Consider the following 16,223-nt stretch of genomic DNA (forward strand, 5'->3'; position numbering starts at 1 on the left):
TGCAAGGCAAATGCCCTACCACTGTGCTATCTCTCTGGCCCCAGTCTCGATTTTCTTGGTGTTGGGAATAGAAAGCACATGTTCTACTACTGAATTACAGCTATGACTAAATTGTAGCTTTTTTGTTTTTGGTCACACTTGGCAGAGCTCAAAATTTACTCCTGACTCTGCACTCAGAAATCACTCCTGGCAGGTTCCAGAGGCCATATGGAATGCTGGGGATTGAACCTGTGTAGGCTGTGTGCAAGGTAAATGCCTGACCTACTGTGGTATTATTGCTCTGGCCCCCACAACTAGATTATTTTCATTTAAAACTATTGTATGAAGAAAATAGAAATAGTAAACTAACACATGTCCCAGCAAAACTATCGCTGAGTCAGAAGACAGTTATACTGTAATACTCCAAAATAAATGGAGAATTAAAAAAAAGAGAACAATCTAAAAGTGAATGCTAAAAACTCCCCAAACCAAAAGAACCTAAGAACAAAAAATGTCCCAAACCCCAGAAAGGTAGATCATTAGAGTTGGCTGAATTGAGGAAAGAAATTGAAAGCAAAGACTAAGCTATGTCAGAAATGATAAATAAATGAAAATCGAGCCAAAAGAGAATTGACTTTAAATGAATATTTGGGAAAAGGACTTTTTTTTTTAAATTTTTGGTTTTTGGGCCACACCCGGAGGTGCTCAGGGGTTACTCCTGGCTATCTGCTCAGAAATAGCTCCTGGCAGGCACCAGAGACCATATGGGACGTCTGGATTGAACCAACCACCTTAGGTCTTGGATCGGCTGCTTGCAAGGCAAATGCTGCTGTGCTATCTCTCTGGCCCCGGAAAAGGACTTTTATTGTAATTAACTAAATAGAAATTTTATTTTGGTTTTTGGTGGTGTTTAGAACTCACTCCTGGCCTTGCATTCAGGGATCACTGCTGGCAGCGCTTGGAGTACTCGATAGGGTTCTTGGTCTGCCGAGTGCAAGGCAAATGTCCTACTTAGTTTACTATCACTCTGACTCCTTAAAATTACTTTTAAAAAGTTAGTAAAGCAACAATACTAACGTTAGGTCAGTGCACCCCTAGGAAGAAAAAAACATTTTCGTGCCCCCCCACGCGATTGTAAATAGTATCTTTATTAAAACAACTTTAACCTGCAAAACAAAATATATAAAATAATTTGAGTTGATTTTTTAATCAGTGGTGATGTCCGGATTAATGGCTACAATGAGCACGTTTTGCAAGGCATAGCTTTTCGAAGCGGGGTTTGAAGCAACGACTCTCAGCTCCAGAAACATACAGACATAAACACGGGGTTTAGCTTGTTATGACAGTGTTTGCTGAGGTCAAACGCGCTCCCCTTTATGGAACCTCATGTTCCCCCTCCTGGGGGACGCCCCACTATTTGAGAACTACTGTATTAGGTGAAGAAAGAATAAAGCGACTAAGAGAAATGAGATAAAATTACATGCGATAAAATTTCTTATTTTTTAATCAACTAATAATCTACCACTTATCCATATACATATGGATAAATATCATATATATTAGTACTTTGTATAAATGATATATATTATTTTTTTGTTTTGTTATGGACCACACCTAGTGGTGCTCAAAGATAATTTCTGATAGACTCAGGGGAACTCTGTGGGGTGCTGGGAATTGAACAGAGGTCAGCTGTGTGCAAGGGAAACACCCTATTTTCTATACTATTACTTTGTCCCTACATTATATAGTTTTAACCATTTAAACAGTAGGTTAAATGCACCAGGACCATCTCCTGGTATAGTCCTTCTGTATGTATTTCTCACAAACAAGGATATTTACTTGGATAGCTAGAGTAGAGCCACTCAGTGCCAGGAATTTACCGTCAAATAACACCATTGCCTACCTATTGGCCATTTTCCTGTCACCTCAGTTCCTCCTTTTTTTTTTTGGTTTTTGGGCCACACCCATTTGAAGCTCAGGGGTTACTCCTGGCTATGCGCTCAGAAATCGCCCCTGGCTTGGGGGGACCATATGGGACATCGGGGGATCAAACCTTGGTCCGTCCTACACTAGCGCTTGCAAGGCAGACACCTTACCTATAGTGCCACCTTCCCGGCCCCAGTTCCTCCTTTTTATATTTTTCTTTACTATGTTTTCACAGTAAAAGATTCAGTTTAGGGTCACATACTTCATTTAGACATGTTTCTTCAGTTTCTTTTAATCAGATGAATCCTCAACCTTCCTCAGTGATTTACAAGGGAACACGGGAGGAGTATTTCAGGGAATATTCTTCAGTTTGAATTTCTTAGTTGTTGTTCTGGATGAATTGAGGTGATGCATTTGGGCTTTGAATATTGCTTAAGTGATATATTTTCAAGCAGCGCTGTCTGGAAGAATGGGTGTCTCTTTTTATTTATTTCTGTCTCTTTTTGTGCAACTAGTTTTGATGACTTGGTTAAATTGTTTTCTTGCTTTCTCCAATATCTGTATTATATTTCCTTATTTCTTAACAGGTATGGAAGACCCTCAAAGCTGGGTATATATTGTCCCTTTCCTTAGTTCTCTTCCCCAGTGTAAATGTAGCATTCATTCACAATTCTTTTCTGATTCAGTTTTCCCTATCTTGGTTGTCAAATTCATCATGCAACTCCATCAATCCTTCTGTATTTGTTGTGGGAATTGCTGGTGTAGAAGAGCTTTTCTTTTTCTTCCAAGTATTTTCTGGCTTGCTATTAAAATCCATTTGTGGATTTCCTGTTTCAGTAAATAAATTATAATTTAAAAATCCTAATCCATAAAATTCTTTAAGTTAATATTCAAATGATCTACTATTTGGTCAACTGAAGCTACTTCCAACTGCCTCTGTGAAATTTTGACATGGCTTCCTCATTTTCTTGAGGTTTGTTTTCCCTACTCTCCCATACAATAGAATATTCTAGAAAGAACATTTTAAAGACCTAGAGCCTGGGCCAATGCTTTGGTGGCTGTCACTGTCACTGGGTCTATATTTCTCTTCTATTTCCAGTTCAGTCCTTGAGGAGGATTTTCTGGTTTTCCTTATTCATTTTGACCTCTTATTTTAAGACAGAGACAAGATTCTCAGTACTGAATTGACTAGTTTGGTTTGTACCTCATACACACAGAGCAGTTTCAATCTGGAAAGAGTGGCAAAGAGTTTTCCAGTATGTCAATTAACACCCTCTCCAGCAGTGCATGTGATTTCCCATTCTTTTCATCCTTGCTAATACAATATTGTTATTTCAAAAACAAAAGTTCTTTATTTTTAGCTGTTCCAGTCTGTGGACAGTGGCATATCACTGTTGTTTTAATTTCCATGTGTTTGTTCTTGATGACTGCTGAGCTTTTTAACCCATTCATTTGTTTATCTGCATTTTGCTTGCTCTTTAAAAAAAATCTGTTTACTTTCCACCCCTATTGATTTTTGTCTGTTTGTACAGCTACAAACATGTTCACACACATATCTAGTTAATAGTGGCATTTATTTATTTATTTATTTATTTTTTTGCAGGGGAGCTTCTCTCATTCTCTTTGCCACTCTAGCCCATTCATATTTTCTTTTATGTTTGATTATGACACTTGGATAATCTTGCCTTTCCTATTTAAATCTTTTATCTTTGAGAATGTCTTTGTGTAGGTTTCTATTTTTTATTTTTGGGCCACAGGCGGCAATGCTCAGGGGTTACTCCTGGCTCTGCACTCAGAAATTGCTCCTGGCAGGCTCAGAGGACCATATGGGATGCCAAAGATCAAACCCAGGTCCGTCCTGGGTCGGCAGTATGCAAGGAAAATGCCCTACTGTTGTGCTATCACTCTGGCCCCATATTTGTGTAGTTTTATCCACATTGACATCCAGCTGATGCATTGCTGTTCATGGAAGGACCTATTCTCTCTGCCTCACTAGAGTACCCCCCCTTGATTGAAATTTTTGTGCCCATATTTGTGTGGATTTTTTTAAATTAAATAATTTTTATTTTGACCAAAGTGGATTACAAATCTTTCACAGTAATATTTTAGGTACATAGTGACATTGAATCAGGGGCATTCCCACCACCAGTGTTGTCCTCCCTCCACCTCTGTTCCCAGATGCACCCCATATTCCCCTCCTTTGACCCCCAGGCTGCTGTTATAAGTGGTCCCCTCTGTGTCTAGCTTGTAGTAGACTAGGTTTCGATTCTGTTGTCGTTGACTTTAGATTTGGTGTTTTCTTTAGGGCTCCATGCTGATTTATTGGAATGTTTTTCTGTCCTGACATAGTATCTTAATTACTCTAGCTTTATAGTAAATCTTAATACCTTGTAATGTGATTATTTCAACTTTGTTTACTTTCAAAATTATCACAGATATGTGTGGACTTTGAAATTTACAAATACATTTTAACCTAAGCTTTTTTGTTGTTTGTTTGTTTTTGGACCACACTTTATGGTGTTCAGGGGTTTACTTTAGGTTCTGCACTCAGGAATCACTCCTGCAGGGTCAGCAGACTACAAGGATGCCAGAGATTGAACCCAGTTTGAACATGTGCAAGGCAAGAGCCCTACTTGCTGAATTATTTCCTCAGCCCCTTAATCTACTCTTTATATTTTTTTTAATATACAATTACAGTTGGGGTTTTCATGTGGGTGATCTTGAATGAATAATATTTCACTGCAGTCTTGACATGTATAAACTCTTATCCTCCCTTTGGAGCTTTTTTATCTATTCTCTCAATAAGGTCTATAGTTTTTGTGTGAAGAAATAATTTTTTGGGGATAAGGATCATCTGAAAAACCTCATTTTGACTACTTCCTGGTAGATTACCAGGAGAGTTTCCCATTCAGACATCACCTCCATGTTCGGCCATGACCGAAATTTCCACAATGAATGGAAGTGATAGATGAGAAGGTAATTTTCATGTACTTTCAGTCTTAGAAACTATGGCTTTAACCTTTTACCATTCAAAACATGATAATTTGCTGAAGATAGTTTGTTGACCCTTAGTAACAGACTTATGTCAGATCCTTCTATCTAGAGTTTGTGAAAATTTTTGTAACAAATTACTTTGAGTTCTATTTGGCACTTATTCAGCGTATCATGTTCTTTTTTTCCTTCCTGTCAGTGTGATGAAATGTCTGTTTTTTTTTTTTAATGTGAGAGCAGTCTTGCCTTCCTGAAAGAAATGCTCACAGAGTATCATGAATTATCTGTTCCATATATTTGTAGATCATTATGAAATCTATTATCCACATATGTTCATGAAGAATATTTTGTCTTAAGTCACAAGTTTTTAAAATAGTAGCTTTTACAGATTTCATTATGAAAGCTGGGTTGGGGTCCTGGGGATGTGATGTAGTAGCAGAGGGCCTGCCCTGTGTGAGAGGCACTGGGTTCAAGCCACAGCCCTACCAACCTTGATGCATAGCCAATTGTACAATTTCTTGCCACCATAGCAAAGTGTGTGGCTCTTGCCAACTTGTCTGACTCCTGATATCACAAAAACCACAGCAACAAAGTGATGAGAAGGGCTGGGTAAGAAAGTTAGGCTAGTCTCATGCAATGAGTTGAGGCATATTTCCTCTTTATTGTGGATTCAACAAATCCCATTGCCTTGTGTATCTTATGAATGATGCCTGTGTGAGGGGGACGTTGGAGGTTCAAGGTTCACTCTTGGGAAAGTTGAGTTCACTCCATTTTTTTTTAAATCTCTTTAGCTTTGGGGTGTTTGAGTCTTAGCTGCCTTGGTAGCTTGCTGCTTGCGTTAGCCCGATGTTCTCTGTATTTTATTCATCTTTTCTCAGTGAGAGGTTCATTTGACTATGGGCTGGCCCATCACAGTTGCAAGGGGGAAGGCTCTCTCTTCTTTTTCACCCCACCTCTCTATCTCTTATGCTTTTTTCATGAGGGCCAGATAGATCAAGAATTTTTCGGCTCGTATGTTACAAGTATTCATTAGGGACTTTCCGATTGCTGTCTCTGCTCACCTTCTCATGGTTGAATGGCTTAGGAATGAAGAAGAATATTTACTGAGACAAATGCTTCTGTCATCTTGACAATGCTCTTTTCAAACTGGGTGCCTCTCAAAGCAAGTTCTGCATGGTTCATTACCCATCTGTTGCCCTATCCTCATCTTTGAAGATTTGCTTTAGATGATGCTGGCCTGCAGAACTTACTGTTTTCTGGTACATACAAGTTTAGATTATTTTAGAGATTTTTAGAAAGGCTAAGAAACATGTTCTTCTTGGCTTCACTAGAAAAAAAATGATGCTTATATGCTTTTTAAATGGTGAAGAATGCTTGATTTTGATAGACTCTTAGAAATATGGCCTGGAGAATTTTTTTTTTTTTTGGATTTTGGAAGTGTTTGGATGGGATTTTAATCAAGCAGCAGGACACAGCACAGAAAACAATCCTTAAAAGTTAAGTCAATTATTGTAACAAATTATTTCACAGGAAGTGATGTCAGCAATGAAGTGTCACGTTCTCTAGGAGATTGGTTAAGGTTTGATTCCCACTGAGCTCCCATACAGGCATTTTCTATTCCCCTGTTCGATTAGGTTAGGAGGAACAGTTCCAGTTGTAGAGATCTGCAGGAAATAATTCGCACAGTGAAAAGGTACAAGAATGGGTTCAGGAAATCCAGTGCTCAAGCAAGGAATTTAAATCACAAAAGATTTTTGCTCCTAAGATGGAGTGCAGCTCAGTGGAAGAAGACCGAAGAATGAGTTCCAGCCTTACTCAGACCCTTGCTTTTATTGACAAGAATCAGGTACCACCCTAGGGTGGGAACAGAATACCAAGTAAGGAATAATTCAATATACTATCAGCAGGTCACACCCTAGGGTAGAGTATAATTATTGATTAGGGTAGGATCAGTAACCAACAAGCAAGATAGCAAACTAGGTGGGCCCCTACCATGCCCCTGCTTGTCAACAAGAAGGTAGCAGCTATTTTTGGACAAAAATCCCTTTGTGGGGCCAAAGCTTTGAAGGAGAAAACTGTGAAGAGCTCAAATAAAGCCCAAGATAAGGATGGTTGTTTTGAAAAGGCAGATATATAGAATATACAAAAGTCAAAAGTGGTCTCTGCTTCTATAGACCCAGAAAGTGCCCCTTACCTCTGGAATACTTATTGCCCAATTTGATATTTGATATTGGTTCTCCTTTCAGAACCACCCACCAAAGGACCTTGTAGGAAGCATGTGTGTGCTAGGCCTCAGGCTACATATATGCTATCCTTGATGCCAGCTGTGAAGTTAATGAAATAAGGATATCTCTCTAGTAAAAGGTGCTAGGTTTCTATAGTCACTTTATAAAACAAGAACAAAAATAAAAAACTGAAACTGGGTTCACTATTTTTTACCACTCACCAGAAAAAAAGTCTTAAAAAATCCCCACACAAAAAAAAATCCCCAAACCAAACCCAAACAAACAAGAAAACAATCTTTAAAATGGGTTAAAATGCTCACTGTAAGACCCAAATCTGTAGGACTCCTAGAAGAACATATAAAGAGAAGACCTCTGTCATTGGCCTTGGCAATATGCCTTAGAATTTGACACCAAAAGTGAAGCAAAAAAGTAATTAAAATTCGTGCAAGAGAGCACCAGAACTGCAAGCAAGCAGTAAGAGACAGGATGGCATCAAATTAGGTGGCCTAGCTTCTGCAATAGCAAAAGAAACAACTAAATTAAAAGACAAGTTATGGAGCAGGAGAAAATATTTTCAAACCTCTGTAATTGATAAGGAATAAGTACCCCAAATATTGAAGGACCAGACATTATTCAATAGCAAAATCCAAATATCCCAATTAAAAAGGGATCAAGGATGCAAATAGGCATTATTTCAAAGATCATACACAAGGGTCCAATAGGTAAGTGAAAAGTTCCCAACATCATAATCAAATACAAGTCAATTCCATACTGAAGGTAGTGATGTAGCTTAGTGAAAGAGCGACTGCCCTTACATAGACCATGAAAAACACTGAACCAAACCCAAGCAACAGGAACAGCTGCAATGACAACAAAACCTGCAATTGAGTATCACCTCACAGCTTATTGAATAGCTGTAATTCAAAGATAACATAACAAAGTGGTATGGGGTCGAGAAAAGAAAATTTATGTACACCATTGGCAGAGATATGTCAGTATAGTCATTATTGAAAACATAGAACAAATTAAAATTGAGGCTACCATATGATTCCACTTCTGGTTATACATCCAGAGAAAATGAAAACGTGTGTCTCTGAGAGATCTGCATGCTTATGTTCACTGCAGCATTATTCATGGCAGCCAGGACATGGACAGTATCTTCATGTCCATCTGTGGATGAATAGAAGAAGAAAATGTGTTTTATATGCATTTACTCAGTGACATAGATATCTTCTGAGAAATGCAGTGTTGGGTGATTTTTCTAGTAAATGTCAGAGAGTAATTAATGACACAAACATGAATGGTGTAGCCTACTACAAACGGATGATATCTAGTATAGACTTTTGGGACCACTGTTGTATATGTGGTCCAGGGCTGGTCAAAATATGTCAAGTAACGGTAGAATATTCTTCAGTTTTACAGAGAAGGACATTTTGACATTTATAGTAATGTGGATAAATCTGAAGAAAATCCTACTAAGTAAAATGAGACAAACACAGAAGATAAATACCACATTCCTCATTTACATATGTGATCTCAAAACTTGCTCTCATAGAACCAGACACTAGAACATTGGTTGTCAGAGAACAGTGTGGATGAGAAAAATTAGAAGATAATGGTCAGGGGCTAGAGAAATAGCATGGAGGTAAAGCATTTGCCTTGCATGTAGAAGGACGATGGTTTGAATTCTGGCATCCCATATGGTCCCCTGACCTGCCAGGGGCGATTTCTGAGCATAGAGCCAGGAGTAACTCCTGAGCACTGTCGGGTGTGACCCAAAAACCAAAAAAAAAAAAAAAAAAAAAAAAAAGATAGTGGTCAGAGTGTGCAAATTTCAGTTATAAGAAAATGAAATCTGGAGATAATATGAAGTATGCTACTATAGTAGTCAAAAATAAACCCCCAAGTACTGCTGGGTATAGCTCTCCAAGCCGCCCCCTTAAAAAACAACCCAAAACTGTTTTATAGACTTAAATTTTCTTAGATAGTATACTTTAAATATATACATATACTTAAAAAGTATAGTATACTATATATACTTAATGTTTATATACTTTATATATGTATATATATTCTTTTTAGGTTTTTAAAATTTTTTTTTATTTTTTTGCCACACTTGGTGATGCTCAGGGGTTACTCCTGGCTATGCGCTTGGAAATTGCTCCTGGCTTGGGGGACCATCTGGATGCCAGGAATCAAAGAAACTGTAGTATACTTTATATAGTTTATATTTAAATATAAGTGTATAGTATACATTAAAGTATATATTTAAAGTATATATTTAAATGTAAGTATATATTTTATAGCTATATATTTAAAGTATAGCATACTTTAAGTGTACTTAACACAAATAGTTAATTAACTTTATTGTGGCAATCATTTCACTATATATGCAGATTGAATCATGTTGTTTACTTTCTTGTTTTTGATTTTGAACTTCACTTGGTGGTACTCAGTGCTTGGGGGAATGAACCAGGCAGTGCTAAGGATCGAATCTGAGACTCTTTTATGTAAAACATCCCTTTGAGCCATCTTTCTGTCCCAGTACACCTCAAATAATATTGCATAATCTAAATATCTACTATATTCATCAGTTCTACCATAATAGTGAAAGCCAAATTGAATCTCAGGGCTGGTAATTGACTTCTATGAAAAAATTATCTCATAAATTATCTCACTGTCTTTAGCAAATTTATTATTCAAATTCTGATTCTCAGGTCTATTAAAGTGACTTTCAACTCTATTAAAGGTTTTCAACACTAAACTTTAAGTCTTTTATCCATGTAAGTCAGGCGTGGTAACACTAGTGGTCCATCTGAAATATAAGCACTTTTTTCTCACCCAAGACAAGATTAGTTAGAGTTTGTAAGTGATCACTTCTTAGATATCCTCTTCATGAGCGAAACATATGCTCTTTGTACATATAAGAGATTTATTTTAAATATGGAAACTTATTATTGTGGGGACCTCAGAGTGAGCCCACAGCTTCTATAGTTGAAGGTTCAGGCCTGGGTCAGAGCCAACAGCCTGCGGCAAGAGAGGTTGGGGTTACTGCTTAGGAGAGGACTGTGGGGGCTGAGAGGGAGCAGCTGTCAACTGAAAGGTCCAGTAGTTAGCAAGGACCTGGGCTGGGTGTATGTCTATGTGGTATCGTGTGTGTCTGCTTTGTGTCTGGAGTGTGTGTGCTTTGTACGTTAGTATCTAGTGTTATATCAGTTTTGTATATGTGGTATCTGATGTGTATGTCTGTTAGTCTGTGATGTCTGGTATGGTATTTGGTATGTCTGATTGGTGTGTGTGTGGTGTCTGGTTTTATTTTGGGGGAGGCCACACCAAGCAGTGCTCAGGGGTTACTCCTTAGCTCTGCACTCAGAAATTGCTCCTGGCAGGCTCAGGGGATCATATGGGATGCCAGGAATTGAGCCAAGGTCCATTCTGGGTCGGTAGCCTGCAATGCAAGTGCCCTAACCCTGAGTTATCTCTCTGACCCTTGTCTGGTGTGTTTGTTGTGTATATGTGGGCTGTGTGTTATATCTGGTTTCTGTTATGTGTGCCTCGGGCCCCCTTGGGTGTCTTCCCAGTACCCCCATCTGTATTTTCTTTTCTTTCTTTTTCTTTCTTTCTTTCTTTCTTTCTTTCTTTCTTTCTTTCTTTCTTTCTTTCTTTCTTTCTTTCTTTCTTTCTTTCTTTCTTTCTTTCTTTCTTTCTTTCTTTCTTTCTTTCTTTCTTTCTTTCTTTCTTTCTTTCTTTCTTTCTTTCTTTCTTTCTTTCTTTCTTTCTTTCTTTCTTTCTTTCTTTCTTTCTTTCTTTCTTTCTTTCTTTCTTTCTTTCTTTCTTTCTTTCTTTCTTTCTTTCTTTCTTTCTTTCTTTCTTTGCCACACCTGGCGGTGCTCAGGGGTTACTCCTGGCTGTCTGCTCAGAAATAGCTCCTGGCAGGCACGGGGGACCATATGGGACACTGTGATTTGAACCAACCACCTTAGGTCCTGGATCGGCTGCTTGCAAGGCAAACACCGCTGTGCTATCTCTCCGGGCCCCCATCTGTATTTTCTTTAGTCCTCCCACCATCATGGATCAGCGTCTCTGACCCAGACAGGTGCCACCCCAGACAGACCAGACCATCCGCTCTGGAGGCAGGTAGACACCCCTAACCTGGAGGGTCCTCAGCAGATGAACCTGGAGCGGACCAGGTACCAGCCATAGCCTTGGTATGATGCATGCGTCTGGGTTTGAGCCCCTCCCAGGGCTACCCACGCAGGTCTGTACAGCATGGAGCTGCCACATAGCCCAGAGGCCCGGAGTTAACTTCAGTGTCCCAGATGCTCTGTGCCCCTGGTCTCCTGGTGTCTCGCCCCGACTGAATGCTGCATTCAGTAGGTCCTCCAGACTACTCTGGATGAATGAACAGACAGACGGGCTATCTGAATGGCCACTCTGCATCCCGCCTGCCTATTCAGGCTTGTCTGTGGAGAATCCTGCACCACCAATGAGTCCTACTTATTCTCCCCCATTTCTAGAGGCTCATCATGGTCCTCCTAAAAGCTGGACGCCTCCCCACTCTCCTGATCAGACTTCCAGGGTCTCTGCAGGCGGCTGACTAAGGGCTACTTCCAAATACGTAATAGGAAGGTCCCTCACCCTGATTGGGGCCGGGCTCAAGGCAGCACCTTGAGGCCCATCCCGTGGACTCTGAAGTCAGCTGGGACTATCCAGCTGTATCGTCTGCTTCTGCCTCAGACACAGACTTGTTTTCTGGGGATTGGTGGTCATAGCCCATCAGTTCTTACGGACTAAGCTGGTGAGCTTGGATACTTCTGGAATTCTCCATTCACTGGAGGCAGAGCCTGAAGCTACCCTCATCTGTGTCACCAGTGTCACCCCAGCCTCCTGTGATTAGCTGGGGGAGGCGTTGGGGCAGCTGTCCCCTCCCTGTGTGTCCATCTATCCTGGGAGCCTTCACGGTCTGCTGTTTCACTCCTATTGGCCCCATCCTGGCACTGTTGTCTTGAACTGCTCCTATGTTTCTAATGTTTAAAAAAAGAAAAGAATATATATGAAAATGAATAACACATATATATGTTATATATAACACATATATAACTATATATAGAAAAATATATATTTTCTATATAATTGGGAGCAAGTAACACAAAAGAAAAAGAAACTGAAATGGAAGTCCTACTCAAGAGGTGAAATCACAATGCAAGAACATTGTTTCATTCCTTACAGATGTGAACAGTATTTAGGCATCTCAGTGCTTAAGTGCTTCAGATGGTCCCTCTGCAGTACATTCTGGTATCTTCCTCTAAGTTAAAAGAAAGATGAAAAATTATAATTGGGATAGTATAAGTGTGTGCGATTTGTCTAAGGTAAGACTTAATGAGAGAACTCAAAGTGTAGTCACAGTTTTTCTTAGTTCTGTGATTCTTCACACAGAGCTGGAACGCTAAAAATGCTCAGGACAGACGTGGGTTTGAAATGTGACTTTGATAATTAGTCCCAAATGTCTGACTTGCGAAATGCACATAATAGCAACATCAGAGATGTTCTTTTCATGGCATTAACTGTGGTGACGTACATGAAAGTGTTTACTACGATAATTGGTGTATAGTAGAATGACAGCACATTTATAAAATTTCTTGTCTCACTAGGAGAAACACTTGCTGTTTGTCTCTGATCCTCATCCCTTTGCTGATGTTCTTGATCCTATACCTCCTCCTCTACCATCTGTTACTGCTTTTCCTCCAGACAACCACCTGCCCACCACTGTGATTTTGTAATTCCAGCCTCTCTCCCTGCATTTAGTGTACAACTATGGTTTTCTCTCCAAAAATTCCTCCACCCAGCCATAGTTCTGCTCCATTCCCCAGCCAAGGGTTTTTTTTTTTTTTTTTTGAGATTAGTCTTCACTTTGTCTCCATTTTTTACTTTCTGTTTTCTGTAAGACTCAGTATAAGATGTGACAAATGTTTTGTGTTTAAATAGATAAACTTAATATTTTTAGTGATTTTAAGTTTCTAGCAAAACTGAACAGAAAGTAGAGAATTCCTATACATAGGAATTCCTATATACTTATAAAAAACTGTACTTTAAAAATATAATTATTTAAGCATTGGTTACAAAATTGTTCATGGTTGAGTTTCAGTCATAGAATGTACACCCTTCACCAGTGCATATTTCCTGCCTCCAATGTCCCCTCAAACTGGACTTTAAATTTATTCATCTTTTGGAGGGGGATTTAATTTTTTTTAAATGGGATGCTTGTGAAACAGTACTGAAGGGGTTATTCCTGAGTCTGTGCCTAGGAATGACCCCTGTGGCCCTCAGGGGACCATATTCAGTGCCAGGGATTTGAAGTGGGATGTACAGCAGGATGTAAGACAAGTACCTTAAGTCTTGGACTATCTCTGGCCCATTCTCATATACTTTCTGACCTCTTATATGTACAAACTTATGTTATTCATCTCTTGTATATTTTTAGCATCACTGAATCTAAAACGACACACAATTTTTGACCAAAGCCCATGGTTTACATTTATATTGATTTATTGTAGTGCAAGACAATTTTGAGCCAAGGTATTCAGCTAAAACCTGCTAACCACCCAAGGAAGGTATCTTCTTCTTTTCACTTAATTCAGTGTTTCAGTTCATCCTTTTAGCTACATGGTTTCTAGATTTCATTTAGCCTTGCCCACAAATATTTGTTATTATTCTAATTTCTGATCTTGTCAACTCCAGTACAAACTCTAGTTGGTCAAACAAAGACAGTTGTTATTGGTTTAAGATACCTTATCTTATCTTATCCCTTCCTGTATCTGAGTGTGAGTGCTTTATCTAGAAACATAATCTGGAAGTAACAACAAGTAAATAGCACATTTTAAACAGAGACATATATTATGAAATATATATGTATATATACACATCTATATTTTATGATTTTCAGACTCAAAGTAGATACTATACAATTGTATTTTTATTTATTCCCTTTATTCAAGACTATTGTAACCATTGATGTGAATATGCTTTTTCTAAAATATTCCTTAATACCTTAAAATTATTTTTATTAGCTTTTAACAAAAACTCAGAACATGTATATCTGACATCTGTTTTATGAACAGCTCCTATTATTTTCTACACTTTGACTTCTCTTTTATATATGTACTTATTGTAAGTCAACACCTGTAGTTAAGTGCACTAAATTTATGTTCTTTCATGCATATTTCTGTCTGCCTCAAATGCTAATGTCCAACCTCTTTTTCTCCCAATTAATTTAATGGCAGACCTAAAGTTCTTTCATTTGCTGAAGTGATTGGTCTGGAAAAGAGGGAGAGATGTCTTCAAATTCCTGAAGTTTTATTTTATTTTTTTTAAGTTCCTGATGTTTTAGAGCAAATAATTGTATGATAGTACAACAAAATATGAAAACTGTGACTTAAGAAAAATTTTCTGAAATATTCCTATTAAAAAGAGGTCAAGGACACACAGACATTATTCCAAACATCATACACAAAGGTCCAACAGGTAAGTGAAAAGTTCCCATTTTTATAAATCAAATGAAAGTTAAACCCACACTGAGGCTAGGAATGTAGCTCAGTGAAAGAGCGACTGCCCTTATGAATACCATGAAAAACACCGAACCAAATCCAAACAACAGAAACAACAGCAACAATAACAAAACCTGTCTGTAAATATACACGTTGAAAGGACATATCATACACATGGGACTCTTGACCCAAGATGGTCAACAATGAGATCTATTCTGGTAAATGCATCAAACTTTTGTGACAAGGAAAATAGTGCCTTGAGCATTCAGGAACAAATTAAGTGACAATGCAGTTATCATTAAGCTAAGAAGTCTGGAAGAGTATTTATTAGTAATATGTATATATGTAATATATATGTATATATTGTTTCTTTTTGGACCACACTCATTGACACTCAGAGGTTACTCCTGGCTATGTGCTCAGAAATCACTCCTGGCTTGGCGGACCATATGGGATGCCAGGGATCAAATTGCTGTCCTTCCCAGGTCAGCTGTATGCAAGGCAAAAACCCTACCGCTGTGATACTGCTCTGGCCCAGTTTGCTAGTCATATTTTTAAGGTCGATGTTAATAAAGTAACACAATCAAGGCATGCAAATGAAAAATATGAGACCATGACATTAGTCTGAGCTGAATAGACACTGAAGAAAGAACTTACCATTAAACTAAGAACTCTGGGAACATTTCTCCACAAGTCCTTTCCAGAAAATCTGCTGAGTGTGTTCAAAGATATAGGTCTAAAACTGCAATTTTTTTTACAAGAAGAATAGGGAAATAAATAATATGAATATAACTTAAAAATCCATGAATGAAAAGTCTATAGGAAAAATGAATGGATATATTCTTTAAGTAAGTTTCTCATAAGAAAAGAGACTGAGGGAAACATGGACTAAGACTTGTGATTTAGTAAAACAACAAAGATGTCACATGTGCAAAGGATTTTGTTCCTTGCTAATAAAGTAAATGTAAAACTTAAGAACCAATTAGAGAAATGTGAATGTTGATAAGTAATTATTATAAGCACATTTTAAAATGGCACGGTAGCTTTTAAAAAATATTGATGTGGGCCAGAGCAATAGCCCAGTAAAGAGAATTTACCTTGTACACAGCAGACCCAAATTCAGTCCCCAGCATATGGTTTCTTAAGCCTGTCAAGAGTGATTTCTGAATGCAGAGCTAGAAGTAACCCCCTGAGTGCCTCATGGTGTGGCCCCAAAGCAAAAAAAATATTGACATGTTTTAAAAATACTTACAATCAGAGCCAGAGTGATAGCACAGTGGTATAGGCCTTGCACCCAGAGGATCCAGGACAGACCCGGGTTCAATCCCCGGCATCCTATATGTTACCCTCAGACTGCCAGGGGCAAGTTCTGAGCACAGAGCTAGGAGTAACCCCTGAGTGTTGTCAGGTGTGGTCCAAAAACCAAAAAACAAACAAACAAACAAACAGAAAAACTCATAAAAACCAAAAAAAAAAAAAAAAAAAGAAAAACAACAAAAAAAAAACCCAACCAACAACAACACACACATGATGAAATAATTATATGTCAAGGGTCTGC

This window comes from Suncus etruscus, chromosome 14, assembly GCF_024139225.1.
Source record: "Suncus etruscus isolate mSunEtr1 chromosome 14, mSunEtr1.pri.cur, whole genome shotgun sequence".
Lineage (NCBI taxonomy): Eukaryota > Metazoa > Chordata > Mammalia > Eulipotyphla > Soricidae > Suncus > Suncus etruscus.